At 41.3% G+C, this 16926-nt stretch overlaps 1 protein-coding gene across 14 annotated transcripts in view; it reads left to right on the top strand.

Moving 5' to 3' along the window:
- NCOA3 (nuclear receptor coactivator 3) overlaps positions 1-16926 on the top strand; it is a 170185-nt gene that overhangs the window by 52895 nt on the left and 100364 nt on the right. Inside the window, exons 4-6 of one of the 14 annotated variants that reach the window (XM_073309497.2) lie at positions 8886-8927; positions 10879-11073; positions 11279-11334. The exons of 8 other annotated variants lie outside the window; for them this stretch is intronic. The gene's annotated coding sequence lies outside the window, so the exon portion shown is untranslated. Of the gene's footprint in view, positions 1-8885; positions 8928-10878; positions 11074-11240; positions 11335-16926 lie in introns of all 14 variants that reach the window. 5 more of the 14 variants (XM_078848169.1, XM_073309498.2, XM_073309500.2 and 2 more) reach the window with 5 other exon arrangements.

The raw sequence follows: 16926 nt of genomic DNA, 5'->3' as shown, positions 1-16926 counted from the left end.
TGGACTCTGGAATTGGAGCCAAGATATCATCCCTCAGCACCACAATTCAAGGAATAGTACTCCTCCTGACCATCACCATACTCCGCCATCTCTCTAGCATGGAGCAGGCAGGGATGCCTCATCATTACTGTCTGAGCACAATCCTAGAGCCGATAAGAGATACCTCTCACAGGGCACTTTACCACAGAGAAGATGAGCAGCATTGGGCTGACCAGCAGCAACCAGGCCAGTACGCATGTACTATGCCACTCTGGCTGTACTGGCCATACTGAGGACTGTGATCAAAAGTGTCCCTCTTATACGTCCAGGAAGAGGATGAGATTGGGCTCCCCAGTGGCATCACTGTTTAGACCACTTACGCTGGAGCCAGAGGTTGGCTACCAAAATGTGGGAACGCTGGAGAAACAACAGCATCCCCAGTATCCGCCAAAGGAATTTTCATGTGTGCCTGATGAGGCACCATGAGACACCAGCCTCTGCCCCAACAGTTGGTGACCTTAAGGCTTTTCAGGCTTTCCTAGCTCACATAGTGGAGACCCAGGATATCAAAATGATGGTCACACAAACTCTTTGACATCCTGACCACATCAGCGCCAGTCGGAATTACGTTTCCTATAAAAAAGGCACATGGAAACCATCCAAGGAGCTCTGGCAAACCTTAGCTACCATCCAGCCTACACAGGAAAAAAGGCACACCCAAGGACCCTACCGGACTAGCCCTGTTCAGGCACAAGTTTTATTTGTCTGCATCACTGAAACTCCATTTGGCAAACTACCAGGCATTGGTTGCCAAATTATAATTTCCTGACATGGAAGAAGGTAACTCCCTTTCTGGCAAAAGTGCCACAGGATGCTAGGGAGGAATTAAAGGAGATCATGAGAATAGGCCAGATGGTGGCTAGAACAGCTTAAGCTTAGAACAGCGTAAGCATCTGACATAGCTGCAAGGTCGATGGCCATGGCTGTGACCATCAGACAGGCCTCCTGGTTGACAGCAATATGGAAGAGGTCCAGTACACCATACAAAACCTTCTGCTCAAGGTGAGGGATCTCTTCAGGAAAATAACTGATGAAATATTCCACTCCTTAAAGGACACCAGGGCCACCCTGAGTTCACTGGATCCCTACAGGGAAGAGATGTCTTTTACCGATATTTCCTTGTTCTGAAGAACTGATTATGGATTGGACTGATTGATTATGGATGCATCAGGGACAGATTGAGAAGCTCCCTTGTACAGCCTACAGATTCAAGGGACCTGACGTTCAGATGATATGGAGTTACATATGAATGTCTTGGAGCTCAGAGCTATCAGACTGACCAGTTTGATGTTCCACCCTGTTCTCTGGAATTCACTAGTGCAAATCTTCACAGACAGCATGACTGCTGTACACTACGTAAACAATCAAGGAGGCACCCACTCTTCATTCCTAAAGGCGCTTAAGTGCTGGAGTTGGTGCCATCAGAGTGTCGTGTCCCTGAAGGTTCTTAACTTCCAGGGAGTCAGACATAGCTAGGCATACTTCCCAAGCAATCTGTGACCAACGATGAATGGTCATGGGATAGATGTTCCACCTTTCGATATTCTTCCAGTAGATGTGTTTGCCACCAAGGATAACGCTCTGTGTCAGAATTTTTACTCCAGAAGACTGAACCCAGAATAAATCTTGATCTGATACCTTCCTCCTACAGAGGAACAGAGGCTGGTCTATGGCTTTCTACTGATTTGCCCTGATTTCCAGGGTATCTCAAAGATCAGGGGAGACTAAGTGGTGGTCATTCTTGTTGTCCCTTATTGGCTGAGGGACTTTTGGCTGACAGATCTATTACAAATGTCTGTTCAGCCTCCTTGCTAGCTCCTTGACCATTTGGACCTGATCTCATAGCACCATGGCCAGATATTTCATCCATACCCAGAGTTGCTGCACCTGATGGCATGACTGTTGGCTGGTTAAATACCACAGATAGACTACTCCCTACAGATCCAGGAAATTTTGGATAAGTTTAGGAAAATATCTACCAGACATCCATAATTACCTAATGGAAGAGGTTCTAAATATATAGGCAGCCCAGCATGGTCTGGACCCAGTCTAATCCTCAACATAGATGATTGTCGACTCTCTGAAACAGCCCAGACTTACATTTTGCTGTATTAAATTGTAAATTATTGACAATTGTAGCTTGCCACCTACCTGTACAACAATACCTGGTCTTTTTTCTCCCCACGGTTGAAGTTTCACAAGGACCTCTTGCACGCTTATCCACTGGTCAGGGAACCTGTACCTTCCTTGAACCTCCATTGATGCTGCTCTCTGAATGTTCCCTACATCACCTGACTCTGAAGTCAGTCTTCCTGGTAGCTATTACTTAATCCAGAAGAATCAGCTGCCAGTATTTATGGTTGAAGCCCCCTATCCAACATTCCATACAGAAACGGTTGTACTGACACCTCACCCGAAGTTCATTCCTAAGGTGGTCTCAGATTTCTGTATAAACCAGTTAATCAACCTACTTGTCATCTTTCCAGAACCACACTCAACACTGCGAGAAAATAAACTTTAAGCATACTTGACGTTTCCAGGACGTGCTTTATTATATTGAGAGGACCAAACCATTTGAACTATCACCCCCCTTTGTTTATTGTAATAGATATTGTTGTAAAGGTCAAACCATCTCTTCATAGAGGATATCCAAATCAATAACACGGAATATCTCATTATGTAATCAGCTGCTTGGTGTACCTCTCACACTGAACATCAAGTCTTACTCCACCAGAGCACAATCAGCAGCATCTGCCTGCTTCAGCAATGTGCCTGTATTGGAGATCTGTAAGATGGCAATGTGGAGTGACCTACTGACCTTTGTCAAATACCATGCCTTGGATTTAGTTGCTAGGTCAGATGCCAAGTTCACGGGCGCATTACTACAATCGCTGTCATTTGCAGCTTAAAGTTCTTATTCTGACCATCCTGGGGGCATACCGCTTGCCTGTCACTTGTTGTAGGACCTGCACTGACATATACACAAAGAAGAAAGAATGGTTGCATACCCTACTACAGTAACTGATTCTTTGAGATATTGTTAGTGTGGATCTTTGCCTTGTTCTGGTCTCAGAAAAAAGCCAGAAAAGATAAGAGAGACAAATGTCACGCAGCAATTGCGGCTCAACCCTATCTTCTAACACCACCTGCAATGTCTGCCAACAAGCCTGTGGCTCAAGGATCGGTATTCTCAGTCACCAAAGGACTCATGAAAAATAAAACCTGTGAAAGAGATCATACTCGACCTCAAGGGATTGCTGATGCATGCGGATTTCTTAGCCCACCCTCTGTCCCAGCTTTTTAGAATCCTCAGCTACCATGGGCTTTGAATTATGAGGGAATTGAGGGAGGGTCACAGCCACTCTGCCCTTTATGTCCATGCACAAGAGCATGAGCAGGCATAGGGTGCATGTTTGGTCCCAATGGATCCCGCTATTCAAAAAAATCTGATCTACCTTGGATAAGGTGCCTGTGAACTACGCTGCTATCCACACTGACTGTCATATCTCAATGAACCACAATTGCTGTAGGGTAATTAATAGCACTTTCTGCAGGGCTGAGTGGTACAAAGATTCTGGGCTGCAACACAATGTATAGACAGCCCGAGTAAGCCTGCTGTAAATTAGAGCAACCCATAGGGGTGCTCTCATATGTGCCAGGGGTTTCCTTGCTGGACAAGAATCCAGGTGGCACAGAAGTGGTTTAAAACTATCTTAACCATGTCTACCTCTGGACTGCTCCTTTTGGGAGAATCTCTCTCTGCCCTCTTGTCTTAAAAACCTCTCGTCTGTCCCTTTATACAGCACTGTTGATTGAAGTTTCTCCTCTGCAACTGCTACCACTTTGAATTCTGCTTTCAGCTGAAATTAGAAAACAGCTCTTTCCCCCTGTTTATGCCTTGTAATTGCTCTCTACTTCTGCTGTTATCGTTTTAACGCTGTGAAGCATTTTGTGGTACAGTTCGTATAAAAGATGCTCATCTTCATCAGAAAAGTTGTTTTTCTGTTTTATTTTCATGCTAAAAAGAATGATAAACACCTATAAAATATTGCAAAGGAAATCTTTGAAGAGGAAGACAGGAAGGAGAAGACAGGAAAAAACAAGATTGCACTCCAGCTTGTTTGATTTAAGTAAATATAAAATAACAAAAATATAGATGAAGATTTAAAAAAAAATTCAAAGTTCTGATGGGTGGGAAATGTGGCCGTTATCTAGGATTTTTTTAATTTAAAAAGTTAGTGTATGGATAGAAATCTGGTACTCAACGAGTTAACTTTCATTTGCAGCCTGAAGAGCTGTCTGGAACCTCTGTTTTCTGATTGGCTGCTAAAAGGTGAAATTGAAACCACTGTAAACTTTTGACCCTGTAGCAGTTCTTGTGGAACGCCTACCACTTGCAGAGACCAGAGGTTTTTTCCTGTCCTGTCTTTATTCTATGTGATCGTGCAGTGCTGCATGCAGCTTTTCCAAGAGAGGGGGAGGAGGGAGAGAAGGAGAACAAGCACAAGCAAGTAGTTTGCATGTTCCAGTAATGGCAAAGTTGAATTTTTTTTCTTAGCAACACCAACTGTTTTTAATTTTTTTTGTTCTGTAAACAAGTAGGAATTGTGCTCCCCCCCATCCCACCCCCCAAGATATTCCTTTGTATGTAAAAAGTCCAAATGAAGGCTGAGTACTGCTATTAATTAGAAACAGGGTCGGGACTCCAAGGATGAGTCATCAGTTGGATGCTGGCATGCTAAAATGTTTTAATTCTTTGTTTTAGGAACTAAACTAATAATAAAGTTTTTTTTCTTCAAAGATTGAAGTGGCTTCTGTTGTCTGTATGAAAAGCCTTCCAGAGATGCACTTAATAATAAATAGAATTTATTTTCTCCATTCACAAGGTTGTGGTGTTTCTAACAGCATTCCAACTAGCTGAGACCCACAACTGTAATTATCTTATTTTTGTCTCTGTTTCTTCTTAGAGGGAGGAGGAATATAAATTTTGAACCTATCTCTGTGTGTTTGAGTATGGAAATAAAGTGATCCCAGTTCAATCTGGTTCTTCTGCGATTTGCAGGTGGTGCACAATGACAGCCACAATCTAGTTTGTGAACTGGTTGCTGGTTACATTAGTGGAGTGAATTTAGGGCATGATTCTCATCTCTCACAGATTTTACACTGGTGTAACTCTGTTTTCAAGAGATTTACATTGGTGTTAAGTGGGAGGAAAACCAGGACTTTAACTTTGATGTTCTTTAAAAATTCACCTTCGTTCCATGGTCTTACAGGCTAACTGCATTTGATGACATGCTCTTACAGTGGGAGTTTAAGTGATGCCATGAGGTAAACTAGAACTATCAGCATTACTTTCTTTAATGCAAAATAAAGATTGGCATTCTTGGTACAGGCTTTTTTTTTTTTTCCCTTTAAACTATTTTTGCTCACCCTGACAGTGCATCAGCTGATATCTCCTCTCTCCCCGCCCCCTGCGCTGGACGTGTTTGACTCAATATTCTAATTGAGAGGCATGGTTTACTGAACATTCTTAGATGTTACTTTAAAATCAAAGATTCAGTAAATTGTATAGTTAAAGATGGCATTCACAATTCTTGCCTGCCCAAAGGAAACACAAATTCAAAACTTGAAACCTAACTACTGGATGATCACGTTCTGATTATCTTATTAGCCTGCTCTTGAGAACACTTTTCTGTCTGAGATTTAAAATAGAGTATATTATGTAATAAAAGAACTTTCTTAAATAAACCCCAGCAGAATATTAGTATGAAAAGGATTTTTAACATGGGCTTAATAAGCAGCTCTAAATGTGTCAGAAATGGGTTCAACACTCAGTAGTTCTCTAGGGCTGGCATGGTGGAGTAACATTGTGAAGGTTTGTGGGTACAGATCTCTGCTTCAAAGACCCTTGTTTCCTCTCTACAGTTTTATCTGGGAATTGAGCAGGGAGTCCCCTGAAGCATTGCCAGCAACATCAAAGGAACAATGAATATAATATGATTAATAGCAGAGTCCCTGCCCCCTCTTGTGTGCAATTCCCCTTGCAGTAGCTTTAGAAAAACACATTCATAATGATATTCAGTGGCCTCTTGTTCCAGTCAGTGTTCCCAAGCAGAGCAGCTATTATATAATTTGATTATTTTTTTCACTTGATTCTTTGTTCTATGCTTGTATGTGTGTTGGCTATTTTCATTGTTCATAAGATTTTTCTCTGGTTTGTACGCAAATCATACCACACATCAGGGCCTTGTATGGAAAAGAGAGACTCTGGGTAATCCCTTTTAATAAGGGAAACAGATTGAAATTGTGTAGAATTCTACACGCAAGCCAGCTACTAACAACTCTGAAGAAATAAACTTTTATCCACAAATCAATGCCACAATGTTTTTGTCACTATTAGAGAGAAAGTTTCAAGCAGAATAAATGGAGTAAATACCTTTCTCTTATTAAAAGGATATATGGTGCTTAAGATCATGACAATGATTTAAATGAGCAAAAGCTTTTTTTATAATTGAGCAGCAGCATTTAAGAAACGCATGAAGAGTGTAATTTCAGTTATTGTAAAATGTTTTCCTCATATGCTTTGTGTCTGCATCCTTGCTCATACAATACATATTTAAGTTTAGAGAGTCAAGGTGGGTGAGGTAATATCTTTTACTGGACTAACTTCTGTTGGTGAAAAAGACAAGCTTTGAGCTTACCCAGAGCTCTTCTTCTGGTCTGGGAAAGGTACTCATTGTGTCACATAAATTACAAGGGGGAACAGATTATTTAACATAAGTAGTTATAGTTTCTTACAATCTGTTCCACCTTGTTGTAATTAGCTGTGACACTGTGAGTACCTTTCCCACACCTCAAGAAGATTCCCCCACATGGGGAATTATTAGTTAAATTGGATAAGATGGGCATCAATAGGAAAATTGAAAGGTGGATAGGGAATTGGTTAAAGGGGAGACTACAACGGGTCCTACTGAAAGGTGAACTGTCAAGTTGGAGGGAGGTTACCAGTGGAGTTCCTCAAGGATCAGTTTTGGGACCAATCTTATTTAATCTTTTTATTACTGACCTGGGCACAAAAAGTGGGAGTGTGCTAATAAAGTTTGCAGATGATACAAAGCTGGGAGGTATTGCTAATTTAGAGAAGGACAGGGATACCCTACAGGAGGATCTGGATGACCTTGTAAACTGGAGTAATAGGAATAGGATGAAATTTAATAGTGAGAAGTGTAAGGTCATGCATTTAGGGATTAATAACAAGAATTTTAGTTATAAGCTAGGGACGCATCAACTAGAAGTAACGGAGGAGGAAAAGGACCTTGGAGTATTGGTTGATCATAGGTTGACTATGAGCTGCCAATGTGATATGGCTGTGAAAAAAGCTAATGTCGTCTTGGGATGCATCAGGAGAGGTATTTCCAGTAGGGATAAGGAGGTTTTAGTACCGTTATATAAGGCACTGGTGAGACCTCACCTGGAATACTGTGTGCAGTTCTGGTCTCCCATGTTTAAGAAGGATGAATTCAAACTGGAACAGGTACAGAGAAGGGCTACTAGGATGATCCGAGGAATGGAAAACTTGTCTTATGAAAGGAGACTCAGGGAGCTTGGCTTGTTTAGCCTAACTAAAAGAAGGTTGAGGGGAGATATGATTGCTCTCTATAAATATATCAGAGGGATAAATACCAGAGAGGGAGAGGAATTATTTAAACTCAATACCAATGTGGACACAAGAACAAATGGATATAAACTGGCCACTAGGAAATTTAGATTAGAAATTAGACGAAGGTTTCTAACCATCAGAGGAGTGAAGTTTTGGAATAGCCTTCCGAGGGAAGTAGTGGGGGCAAAAGATCTATCTTGCTTTAAGATTAAACTCGATAAGTTTATGGAGGAGATGGTATGATGGGATAACATGGTTTTGGTAATTAAATATTCATGGTAAATAGGCCCAATGGCCTGTGATGGGTTTTTAGATGGGGTAAGATCCAAGTTACCCGGGAAAGAATTTTCTGTAGTATCTGGCTGATGAATCTTGCCCATATGCTCAGGGTTTAGCTGATCGCCATATTTGGGGTCGGGAAGGAATTTTCCTCCAGGGCAGATTGGAAGGCCCTGGAGGTTTTTCGCCTTCCTCTGTAGCATGGGGCACGGGTCACTTGCTGGAGGATTCTCTGCTCCTTGAGGTCTTCAAACTACAATTTGAGGACTTCAATAGCACAGATATAGGTGTGAGGTCTTTTTTAGGAGTGGTGGGTGAAATTCTGTGGCCTGCATTGTGCAGGAGGTCAGACTAGATGATCATAATGGTCCCTTCTGACCTAAATATCTATGAATCTATGAATCTATGAATCTGAGTAAGCTCAAAACCTTGTCTCTTTTACCAACAGAAGTTGGTCCAATAAAATACATTATCTCACCCACCTTGTCTGTCTAATGTCTTGCAACCAATACAGGTGCAACAATACTGCAAACAATATTTGTTTGTCAGTTGGGTAACTTTAACTCTTGGGGGACTTCATCTGAACGATTTCTTTTCAAAGAAGCTCTAAACTTCTATTTTCAGCATTAGTCTAACATTTTGTGTTCTAGCTTTTAAGAAAATGTATATCAAATGGTAGTGAAAATTTCAGGAAAAGAGATAATCTTTAGAAATATTGCAGTGTACCAACAATAAGATAGGAGAATACTTAGATATTGCTAAAACTTAAAGCTGCAGTAGCAACTTCAGTTCTGCTAAATCTTGCAGCTTTGTTATAAGGCTCCTATTACTTTTCTGAACCTCCCAACACTTGTAATCTGTGACTATGTGAGAATCTGTTTTTCATTTTTTTTCTTTTTAAAAAAAGCGAGTTTCTGGCCCTTGTGGGAGTGAAGAAAGACATGAAAATGTGAGTACTAAAGGCTCAAGTACAAAAATTCCCAAAATGTATTAGTCTTAGAAATCATGAGATTTTATTATTTTTTTGGGACCTGATTCCTGTTGGGGTTTGTTTGTTTTTTTTAAACACTTGGAGTTGCAAATACTGCTGCTAATGAGAAGTATATAACCACTTGAAAATAGTTGAACTTAAAGATGCCCATCATTAATAGTTTGTGTAAAAAACTCTTAACTTTTAGACTCTTTTTTTCTTTTACTTTGCTTTCTTAAACAGTAGCATGTGTTTAGTGTTAGTGCAATCTCTAACCTTAAAATAGCATGCAGGGTTTTACATATAAACTGAAGAAACTATTTACAAATACTTTCTCCATCACTCTGAGGCCCAGAGATTTGTTACAATGGGTCCGTAGTCTGGTTGCAGCTTGGGGACAGATCCATACCTGTCAGTCGTTGGCAGCAGGAGAATGCACTCTCCCTGGAGTTCCCTCCACTTTTTTCAGCTTGCACAGCAACTACTGGCTCATCCAACTGTCCCTGCTGCAGAGCTTTCTGAAGGAAATTCCAAACTTTATTTGAAATTTGTCTCTAACGTTTTGGCACAACAATCCACCTAATTCCCAGCATTTTCTCATGGCTGCACTTGTCTTCTGGAGAGATCGTCACCTCAGTTCCATCTTCTGAGGTGTTTTCACCAGCTGATGCTATTGTAGGCTTCAAGAAGAGAGCTGGGCTTGGAAAAGCCAGCAGTAAAAGAGATATTTTTTTGCATCTACTACTTTATCCCCTTATGGAGTATCTAATTCAAGAGCTAGTGGACTCTGTGGGGAAAATGCAGTCCCCCCCTTCATATAGACCAGTCTGGGCAGGGAGCACTCGCCTCTACCCTCACCAGTCAGAAAAAAGGAGGCAGGCAGAATTGGAAAATGTCTCTGGGGCAAGCAGTACACTCAGCCCCCCCACCCCCACCCCTATTCATGAGGGGACAATGCTAGAAGGACAGTATGCCAGATGCAAGATCATGCCTGACTCCCTAGAGCCTACACTAAGAGGCTGAGTTCCTGATTGCAGAGCATATCTGTCTGTCTTCCCTCTGCCACCCTTCAGGCTGTGGATGGAGAGTACTGCACAAAATAGATACCATCAACAGCAGATATTGTGGTAAGGGGCTTTCTAGCCTCGCTCCTTTCCTCTCCTGCCACTTCTGTAACAGGCCTCCCAGGTTCATTATTGATGTTCCAAGGTGGGACTTCAAAGGGTGAGACAGAGCTACAGCCTCAGGTAAACATGGGCCAGCTAGAGAGGGGTAGAGATTTTGAGGAGTCCATCCTTTGAACCCAAGCCCTGTTTCACTTCCTCCTCTAAAGCAGTATTTTGCAGACAAATTCCCAAAGGGGAAATAAATAAATAAAATTAGTCCATTTTCACCTGCTCACCTCGTGGAATTCAGCAGATCAATACAGAAGAGGCCAAGCCCCAGATGCGGTGATTCTCTAAAGCGTGCACGCATGCCAAAGGGAATTCTTCCTCCTTAGAGGAGGAAGACCAGCCGACCAAATCAGGAGTTAGGGCATCAAAATATAAAGTGTATATTTTTAATTTTATATATTAGAAACAAAATTCTGTGCTGGAGGGTTTATATCTCCTGGCTGGCCTGGGAACATTTGGGAATCCCTCAGGAGGAGCTTGAACCTGTTGCGGGAGGAAAGGGAGGTCTGGTCTTCCCTATTCTCCATGCCGCTGCCATGATCCTCACCAGGAAAAGCAGCATAAAGGAAAGAAGTACTTGTGGCACCTTAGAGACTAACCAATTTATTTGAGCATAAGATTTCGTGAGCTACAGCTCACTTCATCAGATGCATACTTCATCATGAAGTGAGCTGTAGCTCACGAAAGCTTATGCTCAAATAAATTGGTTAGTCTCTAAGGTGCCACAAGTCCTCCTTTTCTTTTTACGAATACAGACTAACACGGCTGTTACTCTGAAACCAGCATAAAGGAGGAGGAGAAGAAGAAACAACAAAATAACAAAGAAACATCCTGGAGGCTTGTATTCCAGGCAGAATACTGAGTACTGTGGAACTATGATTAGGACGTCTGCGGCTGCCCTGCACAAGCTATATCTGTAAATCTCCCATCATTCTCCCTGGGAATTGCAGGTAATAGAGTGGTTGGGGATCTCCTGCCCCCATCTAAAAGAAATATCAGATTGTGATTGTTAGATGCTGCTTCAGGTCATCATGCCCTATTGGGTTGTCATTCCTAGCTGCCACTGAAGGTCACCATGTCTTAATGACCAGTTTGTTATACCCAGCTTCTGTTGCAGACTGCCATGTCTCACAAGCATCTCCTCTTCCCCCCCAGCAACTGGCCATGGACTGATGAGAGGGACAGCGGCCCAGATGTGGAAGAACAAGCAGGTAGTAAGAGACCTCTTGGCACCTAATTTTGGTTCAGTACTATCCAGACTGAACAGCTGCAGATGTCATTTTGCCTTGTATCCTGTAAAGCATACCTCACGGTAGCTACTATCTTCAATCAGATAAAATTTGAAGTTGAGCTGTCTCAGAGGAGATCCAGTTTTGTACTTCTAACTCAAACGAATAGTCCTTACATCTGTCATAACATACATTCCCAAAGTAAATTCAAGAAATATTTTTCTTTCTGTTAAGTGTCAAAGCCCAGTCCTTAGGAGCATTAGAGAAACAAGGTGAGTAAGGTCATATCTCTTATTGGACCAATTTCTGTTGGTGACAGACCCAAGCTTTTGAGTGTACACAGAGCTTTTTCTTAGGAGAAGGCAGAGAACTTGTATCTTTCGTATTGAGATCTACTAGGCAGCCACATGGTCATCAAAAGATAAATTCACTAATATTCTACCTGTCAGTTATCCAGTCTTTAGCCAAAGTCATTTTTGGGCAGAAATCTTCTGCATGTCTTAGTGCCCAGGGGAAGTTGAAGGATACATAATGTATCTTGTTTTGGATATCCATATTTAAAGGATGATCCTGATTACCATCCTGGAAAATCGCTCTGCTGTGAAAATCCAATTGCAACAGATCTGTGGACCATAGAACAACTTTCACAGCAAGGAAAGTAGAATTGAGTTTTCCTTGCTGTGAAAGTTGTCTCAATGTGGGGAGAGTGGGAAAGAAGGGACAAGACAGACGGACTTCAGAAGAAGGGTTACTCCCCGCTGCTGGTGACTGACAGATCTGAGTCTATACCCAACCTGCAAGCAGGATGAAGTACCCATTGTAACAGATCTATGTAGCTTGTTACCCATAGAAAGGAAATGTTCAGATAAACACAGATAATTTTTCTTACTACTCTTGTCTGTTAAAGGATTTTGGATATTCTGAATGAATATTTTAAAAAATATATTTGCAGACATGTAGAGAGTAGGTAAAAATTTCAAAAGACAAATGTAGTGACATTTCTTCTTTGCCTCCCATACTTAAGGTTTATCTAATTTATTTCAAACACTGTAGTCTTTTTCCAAGAATTTATGCCAGTTTAGATTCTGGCCTTAAATTATAACATTGTTGGGAAAAAGCTGTGCAACATCTGAAACTGAGAAAGTTCTTTCATGACTTAATGTCAAATGAAAGTCATGAAAAAAAATTAGTGCTGAGAGAGAAAGTTGTCTTGTTTAGTAGTGATTAACCCTCTTTTGCCTCACTGGGCAAGTACTGAAAAGGCAGGGAAGGTGCAGTCAGCCTCTGTTTTAAATCCCCCATCTTTCCATCTTGCTTTCCTAGCACATTTAATATCAACATCTTGGATCTTATTATGTTAATTGGGTCACTGTGTTATTGTGACACACAGTAGAAGATGGGACACTAGGCAGTGAGGGCTCTGAGGTACTACAGAGAATTCTTTCCCAGGTGTCCAGGGGTGCTGGAACAAATTGTATCATGTGGGTGCTGAGAGCCATTGAACCAAACTGTAAACCCTGTATATGATGGAAACGACTTCAAGCCAGTGGGTGCGGCAGCACCCCTATATCCAGCACTTATAAAGGTGTGTGGCTGGTGCGTCTTACTGATCACCATACTTGCGATTGGAAAGAAATTTTCCCACAGGTCAGATTGGCAGAGGCACTGTGGTTTTTGGGCTTTCCTCTGCAGTATGGGTCACTTGCTCATATGAGCTAAAGTAAATGGTGGATTTTCTATAACTTGATGTCTGTAAATCGGGATTTGAGGACTTGAATAAATCAGCCAGAGTTTATGGGTCTATTACAGGAGTGGATGGGTGAGGTTCTCTGGCCTGTGATATGCAGGAGGTCAGACTAGATCACAATGGTCCCTTCTGGCCTTAAAGTGCTATGAATCCAAAACTGGGGAGTTCAAAACCATGAAGAATCTAGTTTAGTGTAAAAGGACCCTCAAGTCAAAAGTGAGAAAACTTTATAATCCCAAGACTCACTTCGGAACCATCTTAAGAGTACCATAATAGTCAGAGGGGGGCTTATGAGAAGAGAGTAAAAATACTGGGACTGTTCAGTTTAGAGAGATGTTGTTTTGTAAAAGGACATGATAAAAGTAGTCAGAATAACAAATAGATGCTCCTAGGTACCCTTTCTCATAGTACAGGAATTAAAGGTAGACCTTAGATTTAAAGGCAACAAATTTGAAATTGATCAAAGAAAATACTTTTATACAATGCATTATTAACATGTGGAACTTACTGCTACAAGATTTTGAGGTCAAGAACTTAGCAGGATTAAAAAAATTATTCATTTATATGGCTATGGAAGCATCTGCAGTTATGCTAGATAGGTAAATGTTTAAGGGATATAAATAGGGGTGTCGATTTAATTGCAGTTAACTCATGTGATTAACAAAAATTAATCACAATTAATTACAGTTTTAATCGCACTGTTAAACAGTAGAATACCAATTGAGATTTTATAAAATATTTTTGGATGTTTTTCTACATTTTCAAATATATTGATTTCAGTTACAACACAGAATACAAAGTGTACCGTGCTCACTTTATATTATTTTTTATTACAAATATTTGCACTGTAAGAATGATAAACAAAAGAAATAGTATTTTTCAGTTCACCGTATACAAGTACTGTAGTGCGATCTCTTTATCGTGACAGTGCAATTTACAAATCTAGATTTTTGTTGTTACACAATTTAACTCAAAACCAAAACAAGGTAAAAGTTTTGCACAGCAGTTCTCAACTTACGGGCTGCATGCGGCCCAATCAGTACACAGCTGCAGCCCACCTCAGGTGTGTGCTAAACGTGGGGTCCCTGGTTCTCAGCTGCCCAGTGCGGAGGGGTGCGGTCTGGCTGCCACGCCGCGGAGGGAGTCTGGGTTCAGGGTGGCGGGGCCCCACAGGGTCAGGGGTTCGGGTCCGGGTCCACCAGCTCGTCCCACGTGGTAGGGATTTGGGTAGCTGCCCAGGCCCACAAGCTCCGGGGTTCAGGGCCAGCCCGCTGCCTCAGACCCCCTGCAAGCTCCTGGGTCCGGGGCACTGGGCTGGCCCCACGAGGTCCAGGGTTGGGGCAGACAGCTGCATGCCGGGGTCCAGGGCAGACAGTTGGCCGACCAATGAGGTCCCGGTCCTGGGCGGGTGCCAGCTGCCCTGTGCAGCAAGGGTCGGGGCTGCTGCTGTCCTGCCACCTGACCCCTGCGGCCCAGGTAACACACTATGGACTGCATATGTGGCCCACAATATGTAATCAGTTGAGGACCACTGCTTTAGAGCCTACAAGTCCACTCAGTCCTATTTCTTGTTCAGCCAATTGCTCAAAGTTTTGTTTACATTTACGAGATAATGCTGCCTGCTTCTTATTTACAGTGTCACCAGAAAGTGAGAACAGGTGTTCGCATGGGACTTTTGTAGCCTGTATTACAAGATATTTTCAAAGCCAATTATTCATATGCCCCTTCATGCTTCCGCCACCATTCCAGAGGACATGCTTCCATGCTGATGATGATGCTTGTTAAAAAAATAATGCATTAATTACTTAGTGACTGAACTCTTTGGGGGAGAATTCTATGTCACCTGCTCTGTTTTACCCATATTCTGCCATATATTTCATGTTATAGCAGTCTCGGATGATGACCCAGCACATGTTGTTCGTTTTAAGAACACTTTCACTGCAGATTTGACAAAGCGCAAAGAAGATACCTATGTGAGATTTCTAAAGATAGCTACAGCAGTCGAACCAAGGTTTTAGAATCTGAAGTGCCTTCCAAAATCTGAGAGGGATGAGGTGTGCAGCATGCTTTCAAAAGTCTTAAAAGAGCAACACTCCAATGCGGAAGGTAGAGAACCCAAACCACCAAAAAAGAAAATCAACCTTTTGCAAGTGGCATCTGACTCAGATGAGAAAAATGAACATACATCGGTCCGCACTGCTTTGGATTGTTATCAAGCAGAACCTGTCATTAGCCTGGTGCATGTCCTCTGGAATGGTGCTTGAAGCATAAAGGGACACATGAATCTTTATCGCATCTGGCACGTAAATATTTTGCAACACCGTCTACAGCAGTGCCATGAGAACGCCTGTTCTCACTTTCAGGTATCATTGTAAACAAGAAGTGGGCAGCATTATTTCCTTCAAATGTAAACAAAACTTTGAGCGATTAGCTGAACAAGAAGTAGGACTGAATAGACTTGTAGACTCTAAAGTTTTACATTCTTTTGGTTTTGAATGCAGTTTTTTTGTACATAATTCTACGTTTTGTAAGTTCAACTTTCATAACGAGATTGCACTGCAGTAGTTAGTATTTTTCAGTTCTCTTAATACATTTCTTTTGTTTTTTGCAGTGCAAATATTTGTAAAAAATAAATATAAAGTGAGCACTGTACCCTTTTTTATTCTGTGTTGTAATTGAAATCAATATATTTGAAAATGTAGAAAACATACAAAAATATTTAAATGGTATTCTATTATGGTTTAACAGCGCGATTGCTCACGATTAATTTTTTTAATCGCTTGACAGCCCTAGATGTAAACCTTTATAAGTAGGGCCTAAACTAGTCATTAGCTCATTTGGGACAGGTAGAAAGAAACTTTCCTTCAGCAGATTATTCTATAATTTGTATACTATGGTTTTTGTACCTCCCTCTGGTATTGGACAAGATGGGCCTCTAGAATGGCAATTTCTGTGTTCCTGTGACAAACACATCTTAATTCTAAAAAGCTTGTGGCAGCGGCAGCAGCATTGTTTAAATGAAATAACACTTCTCTTTTTCTGCTCTGTCTTGGGCGTCACGTTAACCATCTATTGTGGCTCTTTTGGATCAGAAAGGCCGCTTCATATGTTTCCAAAAGCAAAATACCGAAAGTTGCAATTCTTCTTTATTAACTTTCAACATAGTCTACATGGCTGCAAAACTACAGGAAGTTAGGGATTTTGCCTATGGGAAACTTAGAGAAATATTCTATACATTTTAACACATTTCATTATCTGTTGTCTTGGGGCTTGTTATTTCTGAAGGGATTTTCTGTTTTGGGGACTGGTAGACCTAATAAAAGGTTTATGATAGTGTCTCAGGCAGGGGCCTCCGAATTTTAAAGCACTTGGAAAATTTTGCTATTCCTATGGCAGTAAAAATAACTATTCTGTGCTCATTGCAAAATTCCAGCATTCCTGCCTTTTCAGACTCCAAGGCCATGATCTCATTCACAGTTCTTGGAATTTAACTCTTTAATTCCAGAAAACTGAGGACTTGCTTTTTTGCAAGAGTCATTGGGTCTACACTACTTTTCACTGAGTAAAGTTAACTCTGCACATAACATTTTCCCCATGTGCCTTGAAATCATAACTGCAAGCAATTAGATAAATAACCTGAAGTTTGACTGATTTAACTGCTGAATTGTCTCCTCTGAAATGCTCTTTTGTAACATTCCATGACAAGGTTCGTCCCTGAATCTCAGTGTATACCTCTGTTTTTCTATAAGAATAAATCACTTGGCAGAAAGTTCTGTTTCTGCTGTTGGAAGAACAGTATCCTAAGAGGCTAGGCTACATTATGACTT

The sequence above is a fragment of the Lepidochelys kempii genome, chromosome 13, assembly GCF_965140285.1.
Source record: "Lepidochelys kempii isolate rLepKem1 chromosome 13, rLepKem1.hap1, whole genome shotgun sequence".
NCBI lineage: Eukaryota > Metazoa > Chordata > Testudines > Cheloniidae > Lepidochelys > Lepidochelys kempii.
Note: the sequence above shows the minus strand (reverse complement) of the source record. Positions and strands in the feature narration are given on the sequence as shown.